Source organism: Chroicocephalus ridibundus, unplaced genomic scaffold, assembly GCF_963924245.1.
Source record: "Chroicocephalus ridibundus unplaced genomic scaffold, bChrRid1.1 SCAFFOLD_105, whole genome shotgun sequence".
Classification (NCBI taxonomy): domain Eukaryota; kingdom Metazoa; phylum Chordata; class Aves; order Charadriiformes; family Laridae; genus Chroicocephalus; species Chroicocephalus ridibundus.
Genome location: NW_026961652.1, coordinates 634,196 through 660,711, shown reverse-complemented (window position 1 = coordinate 660,711; position 26,516 = coordinate 634,196). Strand labels below are relative to the sequence as shown.

The 26,516-nt window shown below is 54.0% G+C and overlaps 1 pseudogene; it reads right to left on the bottom strand.

The window, feature by feature from the left end:
- Nucleotides 1–1,950: 1,950 nt before the first annotated feature.
- On the bottom strand, nucleotides 1,951–26,516 carry LOC134509534 (olfactory receptor 10AG1-like; annotated as a pseudogene).

Sequence of the window (26,516 nt, the reverse complement as noted above, 5' to 3'; positions counted from 1 at the left end):
GAACGATCCCCAAATGCTCTTTCCGACATACCGTAATGAGACTCAGCGCCTCAGAGGAGACAAAGCCCTCCATCCTCGGGCTGCAGGGGCACTCGGGGGGGCTCTGAGAGCGACCCTTCCAGGGCGTCTCGTACCCAGGTATACGGGACCTCTCTGTGCGTCAACGGTTTTCTCCTTGTTTTTTTCCTCTGAAAACAAATTGAGTCACTGCCTAGAAATGACAATTTTTTGTATTTCTTTAATGGAGGTGTGGGGGATGAGAGCAAGTTCAAATGGGATGAGCCCAAGCAGACTACGGGCTTCCCGCCTAACCATGGCTGAGCCTTGAGGACAACTCCATGGGGCATCTACTTACGCGGCTCATACATGGTAAGGACCAAAAGACCCATTCATCTTGACGACCTGGCAAGTCCTCTTCATTCCCGTCTGCCTGTGCTTGTTTCTGTCATGTGTTACGCGCTCACGCGTCAGAACTTAGAAGGAATTGGAGCGACACAAGTGCAAACCAGGCCAGCAATAACCCTCTCCCAAAGTTAAACAGATCCCCCCGCAGCAGGATCACCTGGAGAGGATTGGACAGGAACACGCCCAGGCAGGCTTGAATATCCCCAGAGGAGGAAACTCCGCCGCCTCTCTGGGCAGCCCGCTCCCGGGCTCTGGCACCCTTAAAGGAAAGAAGTTTTTCCTCATGTCGAGATGGAATTTCCCGTGTTCCAGTTTGTGCCTGTTGCCCCTTGTCCCGTCACTGGGCACCACCGAGAAGAGTCTGACCCCATCCTCTTGACACCCGCCTTTTAGCCATTGATAAGCATTGATGAGGTCCCCTCTCAGTCTTCTCTTCTCCGGGCTGAACAGATCCAGGTCTCCCAGCCTTTCCTCAGCGGAGAGGTGCTCCACTCCATTGATCGTCCTCTGCTGGACTCTCTCCAGTAGCTCCTTGTCCTTCTTGAACTGGGGACACCAGAACTGGAGCCCGTGCTCCAGCTGCGGCCTCGCCAGGGCAGAGCAGAGGGGGAGGATGACCTCCCTCCACCTGCTGGCCACGTTCTTCTCTATCCCCTCACCCAGGTCATTGATGAAGATATTGAACAAGACTGGACCCAGTACCGGCCCCTGGGGAACGCCACTAGTTACAGGCCTCCAACGGGACCCTGTGTCACATCATAGCAGACATCAAACACACCTCTGAGGATGCCACCGGAGAGACACAGGGAGAACCCGTCTCTTTCTGAGGGAGACACTGAAAAAGCTCAGTGAATCAGTCTCAGTCGTGTTTCTCCATCTCATAAAAGCGTTCGGATAGCACCGGATCACGGGCAGTCTCCAGGATGACCTCTCGCTCAAAGCGGGCCGCGCGTCGGTCGATCTCAGGCTCTGTGACTCACAGCTTTGCCTGTCTGCGTCGTGAAAATCTCCGTGCGATTTCAGGCTTGGTTTTCCTTTTGATTTATTCACGTTGAGTTTGTCAAGCCTTGTACGGCTCAATGCAGAACACGAGAGGAGGGGAAGATCACTTTCAGGGCCTTTAATTTTCCTAAGTCGGTGCCGTCCGTGGACACGCTGGATAGTCAATGGGGTCCAGCAAATGATTTCCCAGCCTGAGGTTAGTCGTCGTCTTCTCACTGGACGTGTCACCCTCTAATCCCTCTTGACTGCGTCGACCGTTTTCCTTTCAAGGTGCTGGCAGCTTGGGCAGACTCCGCCTGAACAAGCTGTTTGCGGTCAGCTCTCCAGGGGAGCTGAAGCTGCTCTGGACTATGGAGATACCAAGGTGGAGCTATCGGAGATACCAGGAATGCCCCGGGAGACCTGTCCCCCTCCTGAGGAGGATTACAGCCAGGCAGGACAGCGGTTTTGTCTAAGCTACTACAGGACACCTGTGTTCACACAACCAAGTACCTTGTTGGGACTTTTGGTACTATTTGGGCTCCTTTCACGTACTCTGCTCCATCACTTTCTCCGTAGGAGCCTCTTCAGGGCAATTCTCACTTCCTTATTCCTCAGGCCGTAGATGACGGGGTTGCGCATGGGCGTCACAGTTGTGTAAAACGGGGCAAGGTATTTGTCAGTGTCTGCAGAGTCTCTTGACCGTCCTTTAAAGTGCACAACCATGACGGAGCCGTAGAAGAGAGTCACCACCCCCAGGTGTGAGGAGCAGGTGGAAAAGGCTTTGCGTCTGCCCGGAACTGAAGGCATTTTCAGCATCGCCCTGACAACTAGAGTGTAAGAAACGACCATCCCACCATCAAGGAAAAGGGAAGGACTGCAAAGAGCGGGATGATGGTGTGCAGCATCACTTGGTTCCAGAAAGTGTCTGCACAGGCCCGTTCCGACAGAGGGCGGACATCACAGAAGAAGGGATGAAGGTTATGGGACGCACAGAAGGGCAGAGTGAACAGCCGGTAAGTCTGCCCTACTCGTCCTGGGATGACGGCCACCCACGAGCCCAGCACCAGTCTGACACAGAGCCTCCCGTTCAGGATGGGGCCACAGTGCAGGGGGTCACAGGTAGCTACACAGCGGTCGTAGGCCATGGTGGCCAGGAGAAGGCTTTCGGTGCTGCCCAGCCAAACCAGGAGATACAGCTGGGCAGCGCAGCCAAGGAAGGAGACGCTGCCGTCTCCCGTCAGGAAAGCCCGCAGCATTTTTGGCAGAGCGATGGACGTAGAGCAGGTTTCCAGGAAGGATAAGTCCCTCAGGAAGTAATACATGGGGCTGTGGAGGCTTGGCTCTACCACCGTGATGAGCACGATGAGGCCATTCCCTGTGAGGACCATGAGGTAGATGATCAGGAAGACTGTGAAGCGCAAGCCTTGCAGATTGGCGTGGTCAGAGAATCCCGGAAGAAGAAAGCCAGGTCCCGGCCGCGTGGTTCTCCAAGCCTTTTCTTTGGGACGCTTTCCGTCTCCAGAGCAACCCAAACAACACGCTCACTGGACAACGGCAGCGGCCCACGCACCGTCACGCACCCCTCAAGGACAGTGGAAGACTACAGACACCAGCGCAGGTGCGACTGCAGGAATTAGGAAAGGCCAAACGAGACCTGCGTGGCTGTACGGGAGCGGAACACCAGTTGCTCATTGAGAAAAGGCTTCTCAGGAGAAAACAGAACAGATCTCTTCAGTCCAAATGATGTATGGACCAGAAAAAATTATTTTTTCTTCTAGGATGATGGAAGGGAAGGGAAGGGAAGGGCAACACCAGCTTTCACTCTTAAATTTTAGTGAAAGGGTTCTCTCAGCTCTTCTCAGAGGTAAGACCTCACCTCCCAAAGCTCTGTCGACACACAGAGACCAGGGGGACATGCCTTAGATCCAAATTATTCATTTTTACGTGGCTGACGGGTGAACTCCATGAGAAAGAAAACAAACTGCTACCTGTCAATGCATCAGGTACATTGATGCACCCAGGGGGCATTTCAACAAGGCAGAAAAGGTGCTATTTGGGCACATATCACGAGCGTTCAGGGTGCTAAAAGGAGGCGTTGCGCAAGCGATCACAACACTACCTCAAAGCGCTTTCAAAGCATTCTGAAAAGGCAGGTGATGAAAGGTAGAGGAGTGGAGATCAGTGGGTGATCTCCCGAGAGATCTAGTTTTCCTGAAAAGGTCGGGCTTTTGTAACTCCTGGACAAGCTCTGCCTGGTTCCGGTTCCCGTTCCTGACCCTGCTGCTCTGTCGCATGGATTCATGGCAGCTTACCGAGGGCTCCACGGCTCCGTTCCCAGCGCAGAAACGTTCCCCGGTCCCTGTAAGCCCTTGGAGAGCGGAGCGATGCTCGCGTCGGCTGGGAGACTGAGCCTTCCCTTTGGCATTTCCCAGAGCGCACGGACTTCTCGCGGATCGCGCGTGAAGAACGTGAGGCGTGAACAAGCAGCTCTGTTTGTCGTCTTAAACTCCGATATATCAACAATGACAACAGCGGTTTAGAGCACGTGTCATAAAAGCATCCACATCAGCCAAGTGAAAACCAAACGAACGTCTTGTTCAAGAGGACGCTTGAATTCCCAGAGACACGCAGTCTTAAGAGCGCGATCGCTGTTACTTTTTCTTTTTTTCGTACTATTCCTGCCTATTTCTGTGAGTTCTCCTAGAGCTGCCATTCAAAATCTCCAAGACAACATTAGGGTTTACGTGAGGGAAAAGCGGCCGTGATTTCTTTCCTAATCTCCCCATTTCTGCGTGCAACAGCGTGGGAGAACGAAATATTTTTTACTTCCTGAAATACCGTCCGATACTTGCATTTATCGCGCACAAATTTTTAAGTGGAAGAAACCGTTGATAGGCAGGTTGTCCACGAGCAGTATCTCCTGCTGTACACACACGGTCCCCCACCCCCCAGCCCCGAACCTACAGCCTGTTCTTTCTAACGCCCGGAAAACTCGGTGCTTCGTGAGATCACGCCCAGTGCGTGGGTTGGACAGACTTTGGGCGTGGGGAACTGCCGGAGGACTCTTGGCGCAGTGACTGCCTCACCAGCGGCATTTCTCCAAGCCGAACAAAACCTGCTCCTCTGAGCCCAGCCAAGCCCCCCCGATGCCTTGCGGCCGCTTTTGGCAGTGGCTGTGCCGCCGCGGCGCCTCAGCACCTCAGAGCATGCCCAAAGGGAATTGCCGTCGGCAGGAGCCACAACGCAGGAACACGCTCCTCACTCCACGGTGCCGCAGGAGACGGCGGTGACCTCTTTTCCTCGGAAACCACCTGCGTGGGGTTCTCCGGACACTTCTTCCCCGACTCATGTTCCTACCTGGGTATAAGTCAGTCAGTGAACAACCCCAGGAGAGACGACAGCAATGCTAGTGCTACTCCTCCCCAGGCACCCACCGCGTCATTAACAACGTTAGAAGGACCATCAGAATAATGGACGTTTGCGTCATCAGCAGGGTCTGAGCAACTTCCAGAACACGGCTTTCGAAAATAGAGAAATTGAGAAAAGAGATTGGGCAGCTCAAAAGAAGTTTAACGTGACACGAACAACGGATGAGTGTGTCTGACCACGGCAGCCTTGCGTGGCTCTATCGCCGATAGCACAAATGGCCCTTCCAGAAGAGAGCATCTCCTGCCCTCCTGTGAGGCTCACGCAGCCCTTGATTTCTTACTCTGCAGCTCTACGCATGGGTCGAGCCCAACCGTTCAGGCAGTTCTTCACCCACCGCACCCTCCACCTGCTCATCTCCGAGTTGGGCAACTTGTCCGGAAGGATACTTTGAAGGACACTATCAAAAGCTTTACTAAAATCCAGCAAAACTACCTCCAGCACCTTCCCTTCATCCACTGGGCAGGTGACCTTCTTGTGGTTCCTGGTGAATGGCCTGTTCCCCTTAGTGTTAACTCCTTCTCCCAGGTGGGCGTTAGGGCTCGAGGTGGCCCCCAGTTCAGGCTCGGTTGTCCGCTCTCCAGGAAGGGCACTCTGTGGAGACTGCAGCAATACTGAGAGAGTTTCCCAGCAAAGTCCAAGACAACAAGAGGAGGAGAAAGCCCAAGCTCTGACTCCATGAAGAGAAACTGGAGGTGCTGGAGATAATCTGGCCAAAGATTCCCCGTGACAGGGGAATCCCTTCCCACCACTACCACTGGAGGGATCTCCATCTCCATGGAGATTTCCCGCATTGCTAGAGGGCCAAAATACCCAAAGAAAGTCCTTTTGTGCCCATGCCCTGCCCTCCTGGCTGGCCTGCCTGGTCACCAAGGCTGAGGCCAAGCTTATCCCAGTGCTTGACCCAGCCATGAGACTTCTGGAAAAAAGACGTCTGAGGGGGGACCTTATCAACACTTATAAATACTCAAAGGGTGGGTGTCAGGAGGATGGGGCCAGGCTCTTTTCAGTGGTGCCCGGGGACAGGACAAGGGGTAACGGGCACAAACTTGAACATAGGAAGTTCCACCTAAACATGAGGAGGAACTTCTTTACCCTGAGGGTGGCAGAGCACTGGCACAGGCTGCCCAGAGAGGTGGTGGAGTCTCCAACTCTGGAGACATTCAAAACCCACCTGGACGCGTTCCTGTGCAACCTGCTGTGGGTGACCCTGCTCTGGCAGCAGGTTGGACTAGATGATCTCCAGAGGTCCCTTCCAACCCTATGATTCTATGATTCTATGATTCTCTTGCCTATCACCTGCAGAGACAGATGACAGAATGGAAGGGGTTGGAAGGGTCCTTCCGAGATCATCTAGTCCAACCCCGTGCCAAAGCACAATCAGCAGCCAAGCCATTTTCCTGCTTCTGGCCGGTGAGGTTCTCAGACAGAATTGACTTCAGGCACCTTCACAGACACCTGCCTCTTACTCACCTGTGAGGTTCTGAGGCACAGCTGGTGTAAGAGTAGCTTCCCCACCATCACCCACCTTGTCACCCACAAGCTCATCTGATACACGTCATCTCACATTTCGTCTTCCAATGTCAGGCGACTGCTCCAGGACCTCACAGGCTCTGCATTCACTCTGCCTCTGGGGGAAAAACAGCTTAGAGTGGGGTCTGGAGGACAAGGGAAGGTTCGGGATTCCGAGGGAGGCCGCTAGGGCTTTTGGGTTAGGGGTTTCTGTTACCAGTTTTCTTCCATGCGAACCAAAAACTCTGGTCAGAGTTTCTGCTTCATGATCAGGGTGGGGGTGGGGGGTCATGGTGAGGCTCAAAATGAAGGTTTGGGATTCTTCTAAGGGCTTCTTGTAATTGATCTGAGTCCTGCTCAGCTTTGTGGGTTAGGGGGTCGGGTTCGGGCCAGAGGCTTAGGGTTAGGCCAGAGTTAAGGCATTTCAAGAGCAGGAACCTCACCTAGTGCTGTCCCTCCCACACGCTTCTCCCTTCACCTATCCCATGCTCCCTTCTCTCTTTGATGAAACTCTCAGGCATCTCGAGCACTTCACAACGCTGCTCCTCACACGCAGCTTCCTCCAGCATTAATGACATCACAATCTACTCGCCAGCAATGGCAGCTTTGCCTTCATCTTCCTCTTGCCTGCCCCTAACATCTCCTCATCTCCCTGGCCTTTCCCTCCAGAACTTCACAATCCCTGCCCTCCTCCTACATCCTGGGAAACAGGAGTAAGACTTAGGGGAGGGGTTGGAGACGAAAGGGGGTTGAGGGACAGGATTAGGGAGCTGGGTTTGGGTTTAGGCGTGATGCATCTGATGAGGGTTTCAGCTTTGGCGTTGGCGTTCAGGGAAGGGCCACAGATGAGCGCTGCAGGTGAGGGATTAGGGTTGGGGTCCAGGCAAAGCCTCAGGGTGAGCTGGGCAGTGCTGGGTCAGAGGGGAAGGGTGTGTAGCCACTTTGCGTATTTCTGCCCTCGGGATGACCAGGGGGAAACCTCAGCTGCTGATGACCGAAAGCATCATCATTCTAATGAGCTTCCGAAATCAAATCACACAAACAGAAACACAAGGCACACAAAGGAGCTTTCTAAATCGTATCGCGCAGAGAGATAAGGAGGATAACTATATAATTAAGACGTCCGGACAGGGAGAGTCGAGCCACGGGGACGACTCCCCTTTCCCCAGCACCGTGGGGGAGGCCTGGGAACGCTCACGGACAGCAAGACCCCCGCTCTGGCCGTGGACAACCGGACCCTCAGACCCAGGGGCGATGCAAAATGCCGGTGGTCCCCTGCCGGACCAAGGCGGCGGTGGAGCCCTCTCCTCACCTCCCCTCCGGAAGGAGGTGCGGGCACCGCGCACCCTAAGCCGGAACGCAACCAGTCCCTTTGCCGCTCCGCCGCAGACCCGCGCACAAGGCAGGGTGATCCCTCCTCCAGCCTCGCGCCCACCTGCCAGCCCACTGCTTTCCTGCCCGAGAGGCTAATGCCAGCCGCTTCTCTCCCCGAAAAGCTCCGCATGCCCCGTGACCGCCGTGGTCCTGGGACAGCCGAGCGCCAAGCCCGCACGCCCCTACCAAGGTCTGGAGGGCAACGTCTGCGAGAGGTGCTCCTAGCACAGCTTCAACACGGGCAGCCTCGTTCAGCCTCCCCGACACAACAAAACACGACAATCGGCCCCAAAGAAAGGGGAGGAGGCTGTCTCCTTCCACACGCTCCGGACCACGCTGCCCTGGGCAGACACAGCGCCACTGGACTGGGGAAAGTCGGACAAGTCCTGCCGGAGATGGGTAGACGTCACAGCCGAGCAGGACCCTCCGGAGCCGGGTAGACCTGGCGGCCACTCCCCAGAGCGGGTAGACCTCGCAGCCGAGCTGCTTACCGGAGCGAGGTAGACCTCGCAACATGTACCCGGAGACGGGAACATCGGGCAGCCGGTGTGTATGTGGAGGTGATAATTTTTATTTTCTTTTCGTTCATGATTTATTCATCACTGGTGTAGCCGCCAGCCTGACCCGAAACGTCAGAACTGCAAAGGATTTGTAACTCTCTCCAGAACGCCCCCTTTTCTGTTACAGCCGGCTCGCCGGGCCGCGTCCATGCCTGCGGGCCTGCGGGCCCCCCCGGCCTTTCTTGGAGGGGGGGGGCAGACCCTCGGGCTGCTCTTCTGCCCGTAGCGCCCGTCCTTGGGAAAGCAGCTGCTGCTGCCCCACAACCACCGCCGCCGTGTGGGGTGAGACCTGGGCTTCCGGGGCCCGGTTACAGCGGCAGGGCCCCGGCCGGGGGGGGGCTGCCGGAGAGACGACCGGGGCACGGGCCCGGCTGAACAAAAAAAGAAGCCCCACACAGAGACCATGAGGGCGGTTGGGGGGAGTGTTGTGTGAAAAGGGGCAAAGCGGTTTTAGCAGAAGATAAACCCCCCCCTTGCGTTCTAACACTCCTCACCGAGGTGGGAGGCCGAGTGCGGCTGGGTTTAAATTCGGGGTGATGCCCAATTCAGCACTATCAGCCCAATCGCGTTTAATATGTATTAAACTATTACGATTTGGATACACTAATAGCGGGCTGCACCTTCAGTCTAGTCGTGCTCCTGAACCAGCACGGCCTCTCTCAAGTTTTGGTCGCGTTCAGTGAGAAACAGAAAAGACAAGATACTTAAAAAAGTGCAATTTATTTAAACGGCAGATTTAGATTTTTAGGATTGCCGGTGATAAATACAGTGTCTGCAAAGTACGTGGAAATGAAAGTATTGTGACATATACAGCCTGGCTCTGAAAGTAGAAAAGAGACTCTCTAGAGGAATTTCAAAGTTTCGCGAAGAAGGACTTTCTATAATCTGAGTCTTACCCAAAGGCGTCCCTGTGGAGGGAGGGAGGCTCAGCCCTTCGACTGACCCCAGAAGTCAGCGACGGAATTCTTTGCGACTGTATCTTCCCTGGGTCTGTCCCCCCTTTCTTGGGCTATTTTTATACTATTTGTTCTCTTCAAGATGGAGTCTGAGTGACTTTAGTCATACATACTTTTATCATGATTGCTGTAAATTTCTCTCGCTTCACAATAAAGGCGTCGTTTATGAGAAATTCAGGGCACAGGCTCAAGGAGGCGTGGTCGCACCTTGGAGGCGGATAGCCTCAGGGACGCAGGTATGTTTTGGTATTATAATGACATTATAATGAGCAAAGTTTGCACAAAGGACAGCATTTCATCAAAATGTGACAAAATGTTGGCTCTGAGCGTCGAGCGGGCAGCTAATTGGCAGCTTATCTTTGTCCTGGTATCATCCTATTCCTGTATCTCCTACGCAACATAAGGTAAAGCCACGGAATAATTGCATCCCGTCCCGTACCTCCTGTAGTTTATCAGGGAACCACAGGTGTTGTATTCTTCATGCCAGCTGCGGCTATTTTCTACCTCAGAAGCCCCTTGATTTTATACTTAATGTGTGAACAACGCTGTATTTTTAGCCAACTTAGTATTTCTTCCCCATAAACCACCCCGTAACTACAGTCACTCAAGCTCCACGATACTCAGTACTGATGGGGAATATCATACGCCATCTTCTGGCGAGGGATATCAAGTGCAAATCCATCTTGTGGGCTGATTAAGCGAGTTAAACTTTTCATCATAATCCAAAGTCTAAGATACAAAACAATTGTCAAAGCGAAGATCGAAGCAATCAGTATCAGTAAAACGACAAAAGGATGGAGCATCTTGTTATAAAATCCTGTAACTTTTGGCGAAGACCCAAAAACAGTATCTCCACGTTCATGTCTTCCGTCTCTCTGACTCTTTCCAGCACTTGGTCTGTTTCTTCAACATCATGATGGACGGTAATCAAAGTTCTCTGTTAATTTTCTTGGGCCTCTTTCAACAGTCGCTTCGATTCATCGTGTTGTAGCAGCTTCTTCACCAGGGAGAGATTCATTCCGATGGGGGTAGGCAACAAACCTCGAATCACTGTGTAGTCAGATGGTTGCAATTGAGAAGACGTAACAGGAGCTGAATAATTGAAGTCACATCCGATAATGTTACTAAAAGTACAAACACCAAACTTGAGTGATTACTTATATAAATTACTGTGTCATCTGTGAATACAAGGGTAGAGGGAGACGTCAAGAAAAGGCACCCTTTCCAATATATAACAGCCCAGTTTCTGAGATGTGTCTCAAAGTGACAAACACTCACAAATGAATCCTTGTTGGTCTTGTGAAAGGCACGCGTCAACATCAACGGCTTGCTGTTAATTCTCGTTTTGTTGTGCCCACACTCCAGGCTCCACCGGATGGAGTATAGCTCCATGGTGATTCAACCCCAGGGCGGTGATTGGGTATATGGTGTATACCGGGGCATTGCGTATCGTTAAGACAAAAGCTGTGGCCTTGCTCTCAGTGGGATCATAGGTGAAGTTAACCAGATACCACCAGGACTGAAATTTTTTCTCAAATTCAATTGCGTTATCCCATATTACTTTTCGAATTTCGGTGGGCAAGGTGCCTTCTTCACCTTCCCTTATGATTGCGGCTTCACCTTCCCTTATGATTGCATCCACAGTTGGGCTCGGATACAACTAAGAGCCAAGGAAACATTGGGTTGGGTTGTACCAAGTGCATCTGTGATCAGCCGATGGTCTTTTTCACCCGTTTCTTCCCACTGAGGCAATATATTGAATAAAAGCCATTGGTGGTTCCCAAAGCTGATAGAGAGGACTGTAGGGGACGTCTTAATTTGTCCAGAGCAGTAGTGGTTGTGACTAGCTTGTTGGCAAGTATCTCAGCATCTATACTATTCAAGACTCCCAGGCCTGTTCCTAAGATCCCAGTCGCATCCCTCTTCCGTCCGTGTGAAGTGGCCAGAGTTCGTTTGCGTAACCACGCTGACCATCCTGCATAAGATGTACTCGGGAGTGGTAAGAGTAGAGATCGTAGAGTTTTTAATCTGCGTTGACAGTTCTGCTCCTTTGAGGGAATATGTTGGGTTAAAGAGTAGTTGTTATTAACCCGTGTGTTTAATGACATAAGGGCTAATGTTGAGAATGTAAGAAGTTAGACCGATGGAGGGCTTAGAAGGTACGCCTTTGAGAGTTCGTGGGGTGTAGGTTCTGGATTCATCTCGGCAATTTCAGATCTATTCGAGTCAATCAGAAATTCAAATAACAATTCTGTGCCCTTGTAGCCCCAAACACACTACACTACTGTAGGTTTGATGAAAGCGAAATTGTGCCGGGAAACTGAATTTGGCTCCATAATTTTGTAACACTCAGTGTTGTACTTGTCCGGTTTGGTAGAGTCTACATGGATGGCTTTAGTAACAGTTGGCCTGTGGTGAGTAGACCCATTGATAAATCGGCAGCCAATGTGTATTCCCTTTCCAAGGGCGGCCTCGATTTTAGCCAGTCCATCTCCATTTTTCTCTGGAATATACTTCGCTTCTTTGTATAACCAGAGTGCCGAGATTTAAGCCCCTTTTGTTTCCTGGTGTTCCGGCGCTTGCAGTGTACCGTGACAATGCGTTATCCCAAAGCTCAGGTGCTACGTCTAGCTTGAATTCAAACAGCAGCGCTATTTCATCCTGTTGCCAACGACAACTTACGATACTGTGGTTCACAAGAGTAAAATTACAGCAGCAATCCCGCTCGTCGGTGACACAGTGCTCTGTTGTCATCAGGCGTGGGTTCTGAGGGCGAAACACACCTATTCGCATGGCCTTATGGTTTGAGCCGTTGATCGTTCTACACCCTACTCAGATTTCCACCCCTGCCTTACGTTTCAGGACCGGGTACCAATTATTCCAGGTCCACTCATGTAACGCCTTATTTTCCTCTAGAACTACAGCGGCCGAACTCAGTTCTCCCTTTTTTGTACCTGCCATCGCATCGTGTTTAACAAAGGCTTGAGACCATGGCCACTCTGGGGCTCTTTGACTACAAAACATAGAGAAAAAAAAGGTAAAGCTGCACAGCGTCTATTCCATCTGCCAATTCGTCATTTTCGAATTTAGGCCTCCAGACAGCCATACATAATAAGGGTAATAGTATTGCCTGGATCTATGTCAGGATTCCCTGGAGACACTCAAGGTAAATCGGTCTGTCCACGTACATGTCTCCAAGGTTCCTGTAAGACACAAAGGAAAAGAAAATCTGCTCGGTCTTATTCGACCGACGGGGTTAAAAAGAAGGCGAGATCCACCGGGTGCTGATCCGGTGGATCTTCCCTGAACAGCCTTCGGCTTCCCAAGCATGGGGATTTTGGGGAGTAGCTAGCACCGTTGGTACTGTGGCAATTTGAGGCAAAGGCTGCCCAAGGTGAAATCTTCCGGGGTATCTCCCCTGTTCAGTGGGAACTTTTGGAGTGATGACATCGGCAGGTACACAGAAAGCTTTCATTTTAGGAGAGCCGTCTCCACTCCATCTGTTATTTAGTTGATGGATGGCATCGTCCAATCGCAAATGCCAACCAGGTTCATGAGTGTTTGCAAAACGCTTAACCAATCCTTCGGTGCGTTCAACAGCGCCGTTAGCCTGGGGATAATAGGGAGTACGAAATGCCCATCGAATCCCTTCCTCCTTGGCCCAATCCTGTACCACCGAAGCGGTAAAGTGTGAACCGTTATCACTTTGGGTTTCCTCGGGAAGGGGAAGTGCGCTGAACCACCCTTTTAGGCCTTCCACTGTGTTGTCCCCGGTAGCTGATTTGAAGCTGGTGGCCATAGTGAGGCCGGAGATAATCTCCAGTCGTAGTAGGACGTACCTTTTCCCACCTGATGATCTCAAGGGCCCAATATAATCAATTTGCCAGGAATGCCACAATGTTTTCTTGTCCCGAATGTGTACGGGAGGCGCCTTACTCGGATGATCTTTGCTGAGTCGTAGGCGACGTTGCGAACAGACAGTTACTACTTGCTCGCACAGCTTAACCGACACAGGGCACACCTGGGTTAGTCCTTCCTGGTACACGTCAGCACGGCCTGGGTGCCCAGGCTTCATACGTAACCATAAATCAATTCGCTGCGGCCGCGGGAGATATCTCCCTGTTGGCTGACCTAAGCAGTGATGGAGTTAGATCATTGCCTTCTACCCAACAAATGAGCGTGCGTGCGGCAGCGGACGGGGGTTTGGGGCTGGGGGGGGTGAGCGGTGAAGGGGGGAATGGGAAGGGCCGGGGGAGATGGTGCACCCGTGTGCAAGTGCCACGGTGTGCGCACGGTTGGGGTGGGGCAGATGTGACCCAGATGCCTGGGTGCCTTGGCGAGAACTTGCGGGGCAGCCGGGGGGCACCGCTGGGGCAGCCGTGAGGCGTTTGTGGGGCAGCTGTGGTGCCAGCGGCACCCACAGGCCTGTCTTCCCTGGGGGGCGACGGCAGGCCCACAGACCCGCTATTCCCTGGGTAGCACCTGCAGGGCAGCCATGGGGCAGCACTGGGCCAGTACTTGTGGGGCAGATGTGACCCAGAGGCCTGCTGTTCCTTGGGGAGCACTTGCGGAGCAGCCGTGGGGCTGCGCTGGGGGAGCCGCTGCCCTGCCACCACCGCTGGAAGACGACCGGGGCACGGGCATGGCTGAAGTCACCCGCCCTCCTTCGCACGGCGAGAAACAGAATCGAAGCCAGGTAATGGGGGGGCGTGGGGGGGTGGGGGGAGGAGGAGGACTACACACCACCAGAGGACAGAAAAAACCAAAAAAAACCCACCCCCCCACAATCAATCTCCGCTCAATCTGCCAGGTCTACCCGGCACGGGGTTGGGGGTGTGTTTGTGGGAGGTTCAAAGACGAGGGGTACGAGCTCTTCCCGGGTCTGGAGTGGCCGAAACGCGGGGGGAGGGACGGAAAAGGTGGGGCGACAGCCCTCACCCTCCTGTCACACCACAAGGGCCCCCCAGCCCACCCCACCCCACACCGGACGGGGAGAGCCGAGCCACGGGGACGACTCCCCTTTCCCCGGCACCGTGGGGGAGGCCTGGGAACGCTCACGGACAGCAGGGCCCCCCTCTGGCCGCGCACCGCCGGACCCTTCGCCTCAGGGGCGATGCGGGCACTGCGCACCTGAAACAGCAGCGCCGGCGGTCCCTTTTGCCGCTCCGCCCCAGCCCCGCGCGCAAGGCAGCGGGAGCCCCCCTCCACAGCCTCCCGCCCACTCGCCGGCCCACCGCTTCCCTCCTCCTGCCCGCGCTCTCCCCGGCAACCCGCCGTCGGCGGACACCCGTCATCTCCCACACCGTCAGCGGACCCTTCGGGCGCTGGGAAGCCGCTGCCGCCCGACCCCTTCTTCCCCAGCCGTGCGCATTCCAGTGCCGGTGGCGGCGGCGGCCGCCGCTCTTCGCCCTGCTGCTGCGGGAGCCGGACAGCACCGCGGACGCTCGCTAAAGCCCTTCTGCGGCAGGTGAGTCACCGCTTGCTCCTGGAAAACGGGATACCAAGTCCCGGCCCGCGGTGAGCCCCAAGAGCGCTGGCTCTGCCCACCGGGGAGGAGCCCCGCTGCCCGCCGCCTTTCACGGCGACTTGACCGCAGGCAGCGAAAAACGGGGACCCCTCGGGCGGGAGGCGGGGGCGTGTGGGGACACCAGGTCTACCCCCGGACCGGGAAACTGCCCCCGGCCGGCGCAGGGGCTGCCAGGTCTACCCATGTTGAGGGCAAAAAAAAAAAAAAGACCTGACAGCCGAGCCCGTCCACGGAGCTGGGTAGACCTGACAGCTGAGCCGGTCCCCGGAGCGAGTTAGACCTGACAGCCGAGCCGGTCTCTGGAGCGAGGTAGACCTGACAGCCGAGCCTGTCCAAGAGCGAGGTAGACCTGACAGCCAATCCAGCCCCCGGAGCGAGGTAGACCTGAGAGCCGAGCCGGTCCCCAGAGCCCGGTAGACCTGACAGCCAATCCGGTCCCCGGAACAGAACAGCCGCTCGCCGACTGGACCCTGGATGCCCCTGCCTTGCCCAAGCCCCGACTTCCCACCCCTTCCCCTGGCAGCGCACAGTGCGCATGGCTCCATGGGGTGGAATACCAGCCGCACCCAGACTCCTCTCTGAGAGGGAGTTCAGAAAGCCCAGGGGGTCCTTTCTGAACCTCGTGACTCAACAGTAGGGTCTCCCTGACAGCTCTGTCTGACCCCGGCCTCTAGGCAGTAAATAATCAAGCGTGCCCTGGCATCGAATCTCATAAAACACTGTCGTATTCACTACTGACTTTGTTAAATCACTGTTTTGTGTTAATAAACATTTTACTGCTTCTCTCTGACAAGTAAATTTAATCACTCCGCCCACAACATTCTGGGAACCCAACAGGCACCATGGGTGGAAAGTGAGGGGGACACAGAATCACAGAACGGCTGGGCTTGGCAGGGACCTCTGGAGATCATCTAGTTCAACCCCCTGCCAGAGCAGGGTCACCTACAGCAGGTGGCACAGGAACGCATCCAGGTGGGTTTGGGATGTCTCCAGAGACGGAGACTCCATCACCTCCCTGGGCAGCCTGTGCCAGAGCTCTGCCACCCTCACAGCAAAGAAGTTCCTCCTCATGTTGGGATGGAACTTCCCATGCTCAAGTTTGTGCCCGTTACCTCTTGTCCTGTCCCCGGGCACCACTGAGAAGAGCCTGGCCCCATCCTCCTGACACCCACCCTTTGAGTATTTATCAGCGTTGATAAGGTCCCCCCTCAGTCATCTTTTTTCCAGACTGAAGAGACCCAAATCCCTCAGCCTTTCTTCATCAGAGAGGTGTTCCAGCCCCTCAGCATCTCGGTAGCCCTTTGGTGTACCCTCTCCAGTATGAAAGACCCTCTTCAAATGAAAGACACTCTGGTCCCTCCGTCCTCCTTACGGCCCCGAGCCAGGCACATTCCTGCCAGGCTCCCTTTCCTATTATTATCTAAATCTCTCCTCTTTCAGTCTAAAACCCTTCCCCCTCGTCCCATGGCTCCCCTCCCTGCTCCAGAGTCCCTCCCCAGCTTTCCTGGAGCCCCTTGAGGGACTGGAAGAGGCTGGAAGGTTCTCCCCAGAGCTTTCTCTCCTCCAGGCTGAATCCCACCAACTCTCTCGGCCTGTCCCCACAGCAGAGGGGCTCCAGCTCTTGGATCATCTCTGTGGCCTCCTCCGGCCCCGCTCCAACAGCTCCGTGTCCTTCTGCTGTGGGTGCCCCAGGGCTGGAGGCCACACTGCAGGGGGGTGTCCCCCGCGCGGAGCAGAGGGGCAGGATCCCCCCCTCGCCCTGCTGCCCACGCTGCTGGGGATGCAGCCCAGGCTGCGGGGGGTTTCTGGGCTGCCAGCACGTTTTGCTGGTGAACGTTGAGCTTCTCACCCACCAACACCCCCAAGTCCTTCTCCTCAGGGCTGCTCTCTGTCCAATCTCTGCTCAGCCTGTTCTCTAAGCAGTACACATCGTGAAAATTCACATTTTGCCATGTCACTGTACTTTTATTAAAAGTCTTGATGAAAAGGTGCTCCTTTTTTTTTTTCTTTTTAACTTAAAATACTGAAAATCTCTTTAGTTCTGAAGCGGAGCTTCACGTTCTGACCATGAGCACCCAGTGCCACTTGGAGTCCCCAGTGTAACCGAGGTAGTTGCCCGGGACTGGCAGCTGTTACGTGGAATCTGTGGAAGATCGAGGAACCTTTGGAGCTACAGCTGGAGCTGGGCAGAGGGTCCCAGGACACCTGCACAGGCACAAGACGCCCGTGTCCCTGTAGCACATGAAATCCCCCCAGAGAAACGCATAATAATACAAATCAGAACACGGAGGAGAAGAACACTAAGAGTCTCAGAAGCTTAACGTTTTCTTGACTCTAGATATTTTTCTTTGTTGTTTCCTTCTTTTGACATTTACTGATGCTAGTCAAGGCTACAGCATTAGAAAGGTCCATTTTCTGTGACTTTTGTCACTGTTTGTGGAAGAGTCCAGTTTCAAAGTCGGTTTCTCCCGTCTGGTTTCTCTGTCCCTGTGCAGCGGAGCAGAGAGGGATGCAGCCGGCTGGAGCGGCTCTCTGCTGCCTGGAGCTGCCCCTGCCAGGAGCTGCTGCTCTGTGCCCACGTCTCCTCCCTCTCCCTGCTCCCACAGCCCATCCCACCCGCTGGGGGCTCAGCTCTGCCCTGCAGACCCCTCCTGGCAGCAGGGCACTGCCCAGGGCCATCTCCCTCTTTGTGGCTCCTCAGGAGGAGAGGAGAGAAAGCCCGATGCTGGAAGCAAAGGTGCTGCTGGTGCTGTGTGTAGGGAGAGGAGGGGCTGAAGGCACTTCACGGAATCACGGAATCTTCAGAGTTGGAAGGGACCTCTAGAGATCATCTAGTCCCACTCCCCTGCTAGAGCAGGATTGCCCAGAGCACATCCCTCAGGGCTGCATCCAGGCGGGTCTTGAAAATCTCCAGAGAAGGGGACTCCACACCCTCCCTGGGCAGCCTGTTCCAGTGCTCTGTCACCCTCACCGTAAAGAAGTTTTTCCGTGTATTTGAACGGAACTTCCTATGTTCCAGCTTGTGCCCATTGCCCCTTGTCCTGTCGCTGGGAACCATTGAAAAGAGCCTGGCTCCGTCCTCCTTCAACCCACCCTTTAGACACTTGTAAACATTAATCAGGTCCCCCCTCAACCTTCTCTTCTCCAGGCTCAAGAGTCCCAGCTCTCTCAGCCTTTCCTCATAAGGGAGGTGCTCCAGTCCCATAATCATCTTGGTTGCCCTACGCTGGACTCGCTCCAGTAGTTCCCTGTCCCTCTTGAACTGGGGAGCCCAGAACTGGACACAGTACTCCAGTTGTGGCCTCACCAGTGCAGAGCAGAGGGGGAGAATGACCTCCCTCGACCTACTGGCCACACTCTTCCCTATGCAGCCCAGGATGCCATTGGCCTTCTTGGCGACAAGGGCACACTGCTGGCTCATGGATAATTTGCTGTCTACCAGGACCCCCAGGTCCTTCTCCTCAGAGCTGCTTCCCAGCATGTCCGCCCCTAACCTATACTGGTCTTTGGCATTCTTCCTCCCCAGGTGCAGGACCCTACACTTGCTTTTGTTGAACCTCATTTGGTTCTTCTCTGCCCAGCTCTCCAGCCTGCCCAGGTCACGCTGGATGGCAGCACGGCCCTCTGGAGTGTCGGCCACCCCTCCCAGCTTGGTATCATCAGCAAACTTGCTGAGGACACACTCTGTCCCCTCATCTAGGTCATTAATGAATATATTGAACAAAATTGGTCCAAGTATTGACCCCTGAGGGACACCACTGGTTACAGGCCTCCAACTGGACTCTGTGCCGCTGACCACAACCCTCTGAGTTCTGTCACTCAGCCAGCTCTCGATCCACCTCACTGTCACCTCATCTAGCCCACACTTCCTCAGCTTCCTAATGAGGACGTTATGGGAGACAGCGACAAAAGCCTTGCTAAGGTCAAGGTAGATGACATCTACGGCTCTCCCCTCATCCAGCCAACGCTTCATGAGGTTCCTGGCAGATCTGCCGATGCCTCAGTGTAAAACCTCAGGAGTCTCAGGGACTTAACATTGACCACGCCTTTCCCATTTCCAGCAGGAGCCAGTGGGCATCAACGACCCCGGAAAGATCTTCACCTTTAAGGTATCCCCTGCCTTGGCATTCCTCTTGAAGTGCTGCCTCCGGCGACGTCCCACGGTGGTCTGGAGCTGTGAGCTGCCCTGGCAGAGGAGGTCACTCCTTCCAGACGCAGCTTCTCCTGGGCAGCAGCAACCCCGGCTGCACACCCACCACCCTGCAGCCCTCCTGGCTCTGGGGGGGAGGACGAGAACTTGAGTTGTGTGGGCAGCCCACCCTCCTCCTGTCGCATCCCACTCTCAGTAAAGAGCGGGGGTGAGTGATTTCAGATTCATAAATTCTCAACGGCACAGGCTCAGGTGAGATAAATCTCAAGGTCCGTATAGAAACATTTATTTATTAGCTCCCCAAAAATGGTTAGCGTAGGTCTTAACAAGTCCACGATAATTGGTTAGGTGTATGACGAATCTTGGCAAGTGGTGAGGTGTGCGTTGTGTTACTGAACAACAGGGACAGGACAACTTATGGCAAGCGGTACTTAAGGTCGTTACTTCCCAACTCTAACCGTTACTTAACAACTCTGAGAGAAAAGAGAAACTGAGGGACAGAGAAAGGAAAAGATGGAGAAAAAGGCGGAGAGATCACCAGCCCTGATTCCAGTGTCTTTTTTGGGGAATCTTCCCAGGCACAATCTTCTTCTTTCTTGGAGAAATCTTCCCAGGTACGATCTTCTTTCTCGGCAATAATCTTCCCAGGCACAATCTCCTTTTGTTTCTTCTTTGTTCCCCCCTGGGGGCACTTATTTTCCCCTTTTACGTTTGCCACATTAGCACGGTCCACCCGCCTCGTCAGGGACAGCTTTGGCTCAGGTTTCTCCCTTCTCCCAGGTGAGGTGTAGCATGATTTGGGTGAAGAGACGAGCGCCACAGTCATACATGTTTAGCATGAGCTCTGTAATCTTCATTAGCCAAAAATAATGAAGCAAAGGTCACTCAATTAGACACAAATGGCCTCGAGAACTAGGAAGCTCACCACATGAGTGGCAGAACTATCCTGTCTTCACAAGGCAGTTCTGCCACACTTTCAGGCGCCAGAAGGGTGAGCCTTATCAGATCCTGGAAGGCCAGGCCTGTGTTATTTATTCCCTTGCAAGTGTTTGAGGCGTTCCGCTGAAGGCTTGGAGGGCCTCCTGCCCCTTGACGGGGAATTTACAGTCCGTCCCTCACACCTCCTCATGGAGCTGCCCTTCTAGGGCATCCCTCGGAGTGCCCAGGCCCTTCTCCTCGGAGTCGCTGCTCAGCCGGGCAGGTCCCAACCTGTCCTGATTCATGGCTTTATTCTCCACCTTCCCCACCCCTGGCACCCACCGATGCAGGACTGGCCGCTTCTCCTTGTAAAGCTTCACGTGACTTCTCTTGGCCAAATCTCAGCGCTTCTCAAGGTCCCCGTGAACTGAAGCACCATTTGCTCAGCTTGTAGTGCCGGCGCATGGCTGGCTTATCTTGACGGGGTTGTCCTTCATGAGGTAACAGCACGAGGAGTTGCAGGGTTCTACAAATACCAGAGAAACCTGGGAAACCTGGTGGGGCTAAAGCCACGGGTCTGGACCCAGAGAGGAAGTTGCCCTTCCTGGGAGAGAGCAGCAGGAATACCTGGGGCTCTGCCTGGGGGTGGAAGATGAGGCAACTGAGAGCTGAAGGGCCTGCACGAGAGGGCAGAAGACGAGTACCGCAGTGGTGGGTGGATGGAGCCCTGCTGAGGAAGAGCAAGCAGAGGAGGCCTTCTTCAGACACCTGGAAGAAACCTCGCGTTTGCAGGTCCTGGTGCTCATGGCCGACACAAACTATTCCAGCATTTGCGGAACGGGCGACATGGTGAGGTGCAAACCTTCCAACAGGGTTTTGAAGCTCATTGGTGACGGGAATTGATAACTTACAAACAGGGAAGAGCCGGTCGGGGCTCTAATGGTCCAGGATGAGAAGGTGAAGTTTAGTTCTCCTGAAAGAAGCAAACCCATAGGTTTTTCCTTTTGTTTCTTCCCTTCTTCTGTTTTGCTTTTTAAATATCATTTTACTTTCTCCCTCTGACAGACAGAAGATTTGACCAAAACTGTTTTTCAGCAAGAAAGTCGTCAGCGACTGAGGAGGAGTCTGTTTACGAAGCTTTCTGTTCTACCTGGCAAAGTTCAAGCATGGATGGAAAGCCGTTCCTGAAAACGGGATAGTTTTAAACACAGGCTGTTCATCCTTTCTGTGTTTGTCTCTGGTTTTTTTCTCTGAAAACCGAACCTTTCCCTCTTCTCTAACTGTCCTGGTTACCTTTATGTCCCATACGTCTCCTCATTTGTCACGTTCTCTCCTAATTACGAGGTCAAAGCCCTGCTGAGGTGGTTTATCTTTCAGTAGAATTCATTTCAGCCCATGCTAAAAGATTTATTTAAATAGACTAGAGTAAGAGCGATTGAGAAACAGCTGTTTTACTCTCCATTGACTGTGAGAGACTCTTGGATAAAGAGCTCAAATACAATAACTTAGGCATTGTACATAGTGGATCCTACCCTAACGCCATACTCGGTGTGCTCTTACTGCAGGAAATGATGTCTTCATGCCCTCAGCTGATCGTCTTCTCCTCTCTTCTCTTTTCCCTCCAGTCTGTGCCCGAATGTCCCCCTGCAAGACTTTTCTTCCCCTTCAGCGTTCCTTCTGTTGCCTGTTGCCTCCCTGGGGCACGGGTCAGGGATGTGACGAACAAACTCCCAGACCTGGTAAACCCCACGGATTACTACCCCCTGTCAGTATTTCAGGTGGGTGGTGATGAAATGGGTAGGAGGAGGCCGAAATCAATTACAAGAAAGAGATTTTAGAGCCTTAGGGCAGCAGCTCAAGGGGTCAGGAACACGAGTTGTCTTCTCTTCTAACCCACCAGTGGCAACTGTGAATAAAGAAATTGATAGGAAGAGGCAACAGATCAACTTGTGGCTCCGGGAGTGGTGTTACAGGCAGGGCTTTGGGTTTTTCGAACATTGGTGGCTATACGAGACACCTGGCATGCCATTGTCAGGTGGGACACAGCTGTCCCAGAGGGGGAAAAGAATTTTGGGGCAGGAGTTAGCAGGGCTCATTGACTGGTCTTTAAACTAGATATGAGGGGGGAAGGGGAGATAACTGGGCCTGCCAAGGTTAAACCTGAGCAAAGCACGCCACGGTTTGAAGGAGACCACATTAGTGAGGACTCCCGCTCTGACATTTCATCAGAGAAAGGTGATAAACGTTTAGAAATTACTGCTAGAGAACAATGGGAAAACCCTTTCCTGGAAGGGGAAAAGGGTACTAGGCTAAGAGTTAGCAAAGCTCATGGACAGAGCTTTAAGCCGAAAGTTAAAGGGGAAGGGGATGAAACCAGGCCCGCTGGTAACGAACCTGAGTGTCAAGGGCCAAAGATGGGGGTGAAATCAGTAGCCCAGGTCAAGTGCATCTACGCTAATGCACGTAGCATGGGCAACCAACAGGATGAGCTGGAAGCCATTGTGCGGCAGAACAACTACGACATAGTCGCCATCACGGAAACGTGGTGGGATGATGGTCATGACTGGAATGCTGCAGTGAGTGGCTCTAAGCTCTTCAGAAGGAATAGGCAAGGAAGGGGTGGGGTGTGGCTCTGTACATTAGGGAGCTGTTTGACTCTATCGAGATAGACTCCAGTGATGAAGAAGTCGAGTGTTTATGGGTAAGGGTGAAAGGGAAGGCTAACAGAGGTGATTTTGTGCTGGGAGTCTGCTGTGGACCACCCAACCAGGATGAGCAGGTTGATGAGGTGTTCTATAAGCGGCTGGCTGCAGTCTCGCAAACGCCAGCCCTTGTTCTGGCTGGGGACTTCAACTTACCAGGCATCTGCTGGAAATATAACACAGCAGAGAGCAGGCAGGCTAGGAGGTTCCTCGAGTGTGTGGAGGATAACTTCCTGACACAAATGGTAGGTGAGCCTACCAGGGGAGGTGCCTTGCTAGACCTACTGTTCACGAACAAAGAAGGGCTAGTGGGGGACGTGGAGGTCGGAGGCCGTCTTGGGCTTAGTGACCATGAAATGGTTAAGTTTTCCATCCATAGTGAGGTAAGGAAGGGGGTTAAACAACACCGCCATCTTGGACTTCCAGCGGGCAGACTTTAGCCTGTTCAGAGCCCTGGTTGGGAGAGTCCCGTGGGAGGTAGTCCTGAGAGACAAAGGAGCCCAGGAAGGCTGGACGCTCTTCAAGAGGGAAATCCTGAAGGCCCAGGAGCAGGCTGTCCCCATGAGGCACACAATTAAAGGGCGGGGAAAATGGCCGGCCTGGATGAACAGAGAGCTCTTGATGGGACTTAAGGAAAAAAGGCAGGTTTGCCACCTTTGGAAGAGGGGACAGGCAACTCAGGAGGAGTACAGAGATCGTGTTAGGTCGTACAGAGAAAAAATCGGGAAGGCAAAAGCCCAGCTGGAACTCAACCTGGCAATTAACATAAGGGACAACAAAAAAAGTTTCTATAAATACATCAACAAAAAGAGAGTGACAGAGAATCTCCATCCCTTACTGGATGCGGGGGGAATCCTTGCAGCCAAGGACGAGGAGAAGGCTGAGATACTTAATGCCTTCTTTGCCTCTGTCTTTACTAGTCAGACCAGCTACCCCCAGGGTGTTCAGCTTCTTGGGCTGGAAGATAAGAATGGAGAACAGGACAACCCCCCTGTAATCCAGGAGGAAGTAGTTAATGATTTACTTATGCACCTGGACATGCATAAGTCTATGGGGCCGGACGGGATTCACCCAAAAGTTCTCAGGGAGCTGGTGGGAGAGCTCACCAAGCCTCTCTCCATTATCTATCAACAATCCTGGTCAACAGGGGAGGTACCAGATGACTGGAGGGTGGCCAATGTGACGCCCATCTACAAGAAGGGTCAGAAGGGGGATGTGGGGAACTACAGGCCTGTCAGCCTGACCTCGGTACCAGGAAAGATCATGGAGAGGATCACCCTGAGTGAGCTCTCACGGCAAGCGCAGGGCAGCCAAGGGATCAGGGCCAGCCAGCAGGGGTTTAGGAAGGGGAGGCCCTGCTTAACCAACCTGATCTCTCTCTATGACCATGTCACCCGCCTTCTGGATGCGGGGAAGGCTGTGGACGTTGTCTATCTGGACTTTGGCAAGGCCTTTGACACCGTCCCCCACAGCCTTCTCCTGGAGAAGCTGGTGAATCCTGGCATAGACAAGTGTACTCTTCGCTGGGTAAAAACCTGGCTGGATGGCCGTGCCCAGAGAGTTACGATTAATGGGGTGAAATCCTCTTGGCGGCCGGTCACCAGTGGTGTCCCTCGGGGCTCAGTTTTGGGGCCAGTTTTGTTTAATATCTTTATCAATGATGTGGATGAGGGGATTGAGCGCACCCTCAGTAAGTTTGCAGATGACACCAAACTGGGTGGGAGTGTTGATCTGCTGGAGGGTAGGAAGGCTCTCCAGAGGGCCCTGGACAGGCTGGAGGGATGGGCCAAGGCCAACTGTGTGAGGTTTAATAAGGCCAAGTGCTGGGTCCTGCATTTCGGTCACAGCAACCCCAAGCAACGCTACAGGCTTGGGGAAGAGTGGCTGGAAAGCTGCCCGGCAGAAAAGGACCTGGGGGTGCTGGTGGACGGCCAGCTTCACATGAGCCAGCAGTGTGCCCAGGTGGCCAAGAAGGCCAACAGCATTCTGGCTTGTATCAGGAACAGCGTGGCCAGCAGGAGCAGGGAAGTGATGGTGCCTCTGTACTGGGCACTGGTGAGGCCTCACCTCGAGTGCTGTGTTCAGTTCTGGGCCCCTCTGTACAAGAGGGACATTGAGGTGCTGGAGCGTGTCCAGAGGAGAGCGACCAGGCTGGTGAGGGGTCTGGAGACCAGGGCATATGAGGAGAGGCTGAGGGAGCTGGGCATGTTTAGCTTGGAGAAGAGGAGGCTGAGGGGAGACCTCATTGCCCTCTACGACTCCCTGAAAGGAGGGGGCAGAGAGGCGGGGGTTGGCCTCTTCTCCCAAGGGAGAAGGTACACCCTGGAGGTATTTAAGAAACGTGTAGACATGGCTCTTCAGGGCATGCTCTAGTGCCCAAGATTATCGGTTTGTGGTGGGGTGTTGTGTGTGGGGTTGTGGGTGTGGAGTTTAGTTGGTGGGTGCTTTTTTTTATGTGGTTGGACTCGATGATCTCAAAGGTCCCTTCCAACCACTGAGATTCTGTGATTCTGTGATTCTGTCTCGTCTCTTCACCTCCTGGTGCATTGTCTCCTCCACTGACCAGCTGCCCTTACTCACCGGGCTCGGGTGCAAAATATTGAACCACGTGAGTGTCACAGAATTCCTTCCTTTGGGCTTCCCCTCCCTCCACCCTCAGGAGTGCCCGGTGGCAGTTGCTCTCCTGGCTTCATACGTGGTGATCTTAGTGGGAATCGCGCTAATCATTGCCCTCGTTCCCGCTGAAGGACACCCCTCCAGGCCCGCGTTAACGTTTCCTCTCTAACCGCTCCTGTTTGGACATGAATCCATCACGCCCAAAGCCGCAGGAAACTTGCTGGTGGGCAGCAAAGCCCTTGCCTGCTCAGGCTGCTTAACCCAGCGCTACTTCTGCTCTCTTCTGGCCTACAGGGAGTTTGCCCTTCTGGCTGTCGTGTCCTCTGACCGTTACGTGGCCATATGCCACCCTCGTCACTTCCCCGTGCTCATTCCCAGTCAGCTTTGCCTTCAGCTGCTGTTGGACCCCTGGACACTCTCACAGTAGAGAGGTTTTTTTTCCTCATGTAGAGATGGAGATTCCTGTTTTCGAGCTTGCGGCCCTCGCCCCCTGTCCTGTCACTGGGCACCACTGGAAAGTGTCTGGCGCCTTCATCTTGCCACCGGCCCTTTGGATATTATCTCAGTCTGCGCTTCTCCAGGCTAAACGGCCCCAGGGCTCTCAGCCTGTCCTCAGCAGGGAGATGCTCCAGTCCCTGGATCATCTTCGTAGCCTCCGCTGGACTGTCTCCAGCAGTTCCCTGTCCTTCTTGAACCGGGGAGCCCAGAGCTGGACACAGTACTCCAGATGCAGCCTCACCAGGGCAGAGTAGAGGGGGAGGATGACCTCCCTCCACCTGCTGGCCACACTCTTCTTGATGCCCCCCAGGATGCCATTGGCCTTCTTGGCCACAAGGTCCCATTGCTGGCTCATGGTCATCCTGTTGTCCACCAGGACTCCCAGGTCTCTTTCCACCGAGCTGCTCTCCAGCAGGTCAGCCCCCAACCTGTCCTGGTGCACGGGGTTAGTCCTCCCCAGGTGCAGCACCCTACACTTGCCCTGGTTGAATTTCATAAGGTTCCTCTCTGCCCAACTCTCCAGCCTGTCCAGGTCTCTCTGGATGGCGGCACAGCCTTCCGGTGTGTCAGCCACCCCTCCCAGCTTTGTGTCATCGGCAAACTTGCTGAGGGTGCACTCTGTCCCCTCGACCAGGTCATTGATGACCATGTGGAACAGGACTGGACCCAGCACTGTCCCCTGGGAAAGCCGCTAGTTACAGGCCTCCAACCGGACTCCGCACTGCTGATCACAACCCTCTGAGCTCTGCCATTCAGCCACTTCTCCACCCACCTCACTGTCCGCTCCTCTAACTGCCGCTTCCCAAGCTGACCTATGAGGACGTTACGGGAGACTGTGTCAAAAGCCTTGCTGAAGTCGAGGTAGACATCGTCCGCTCCTCTCCCCAT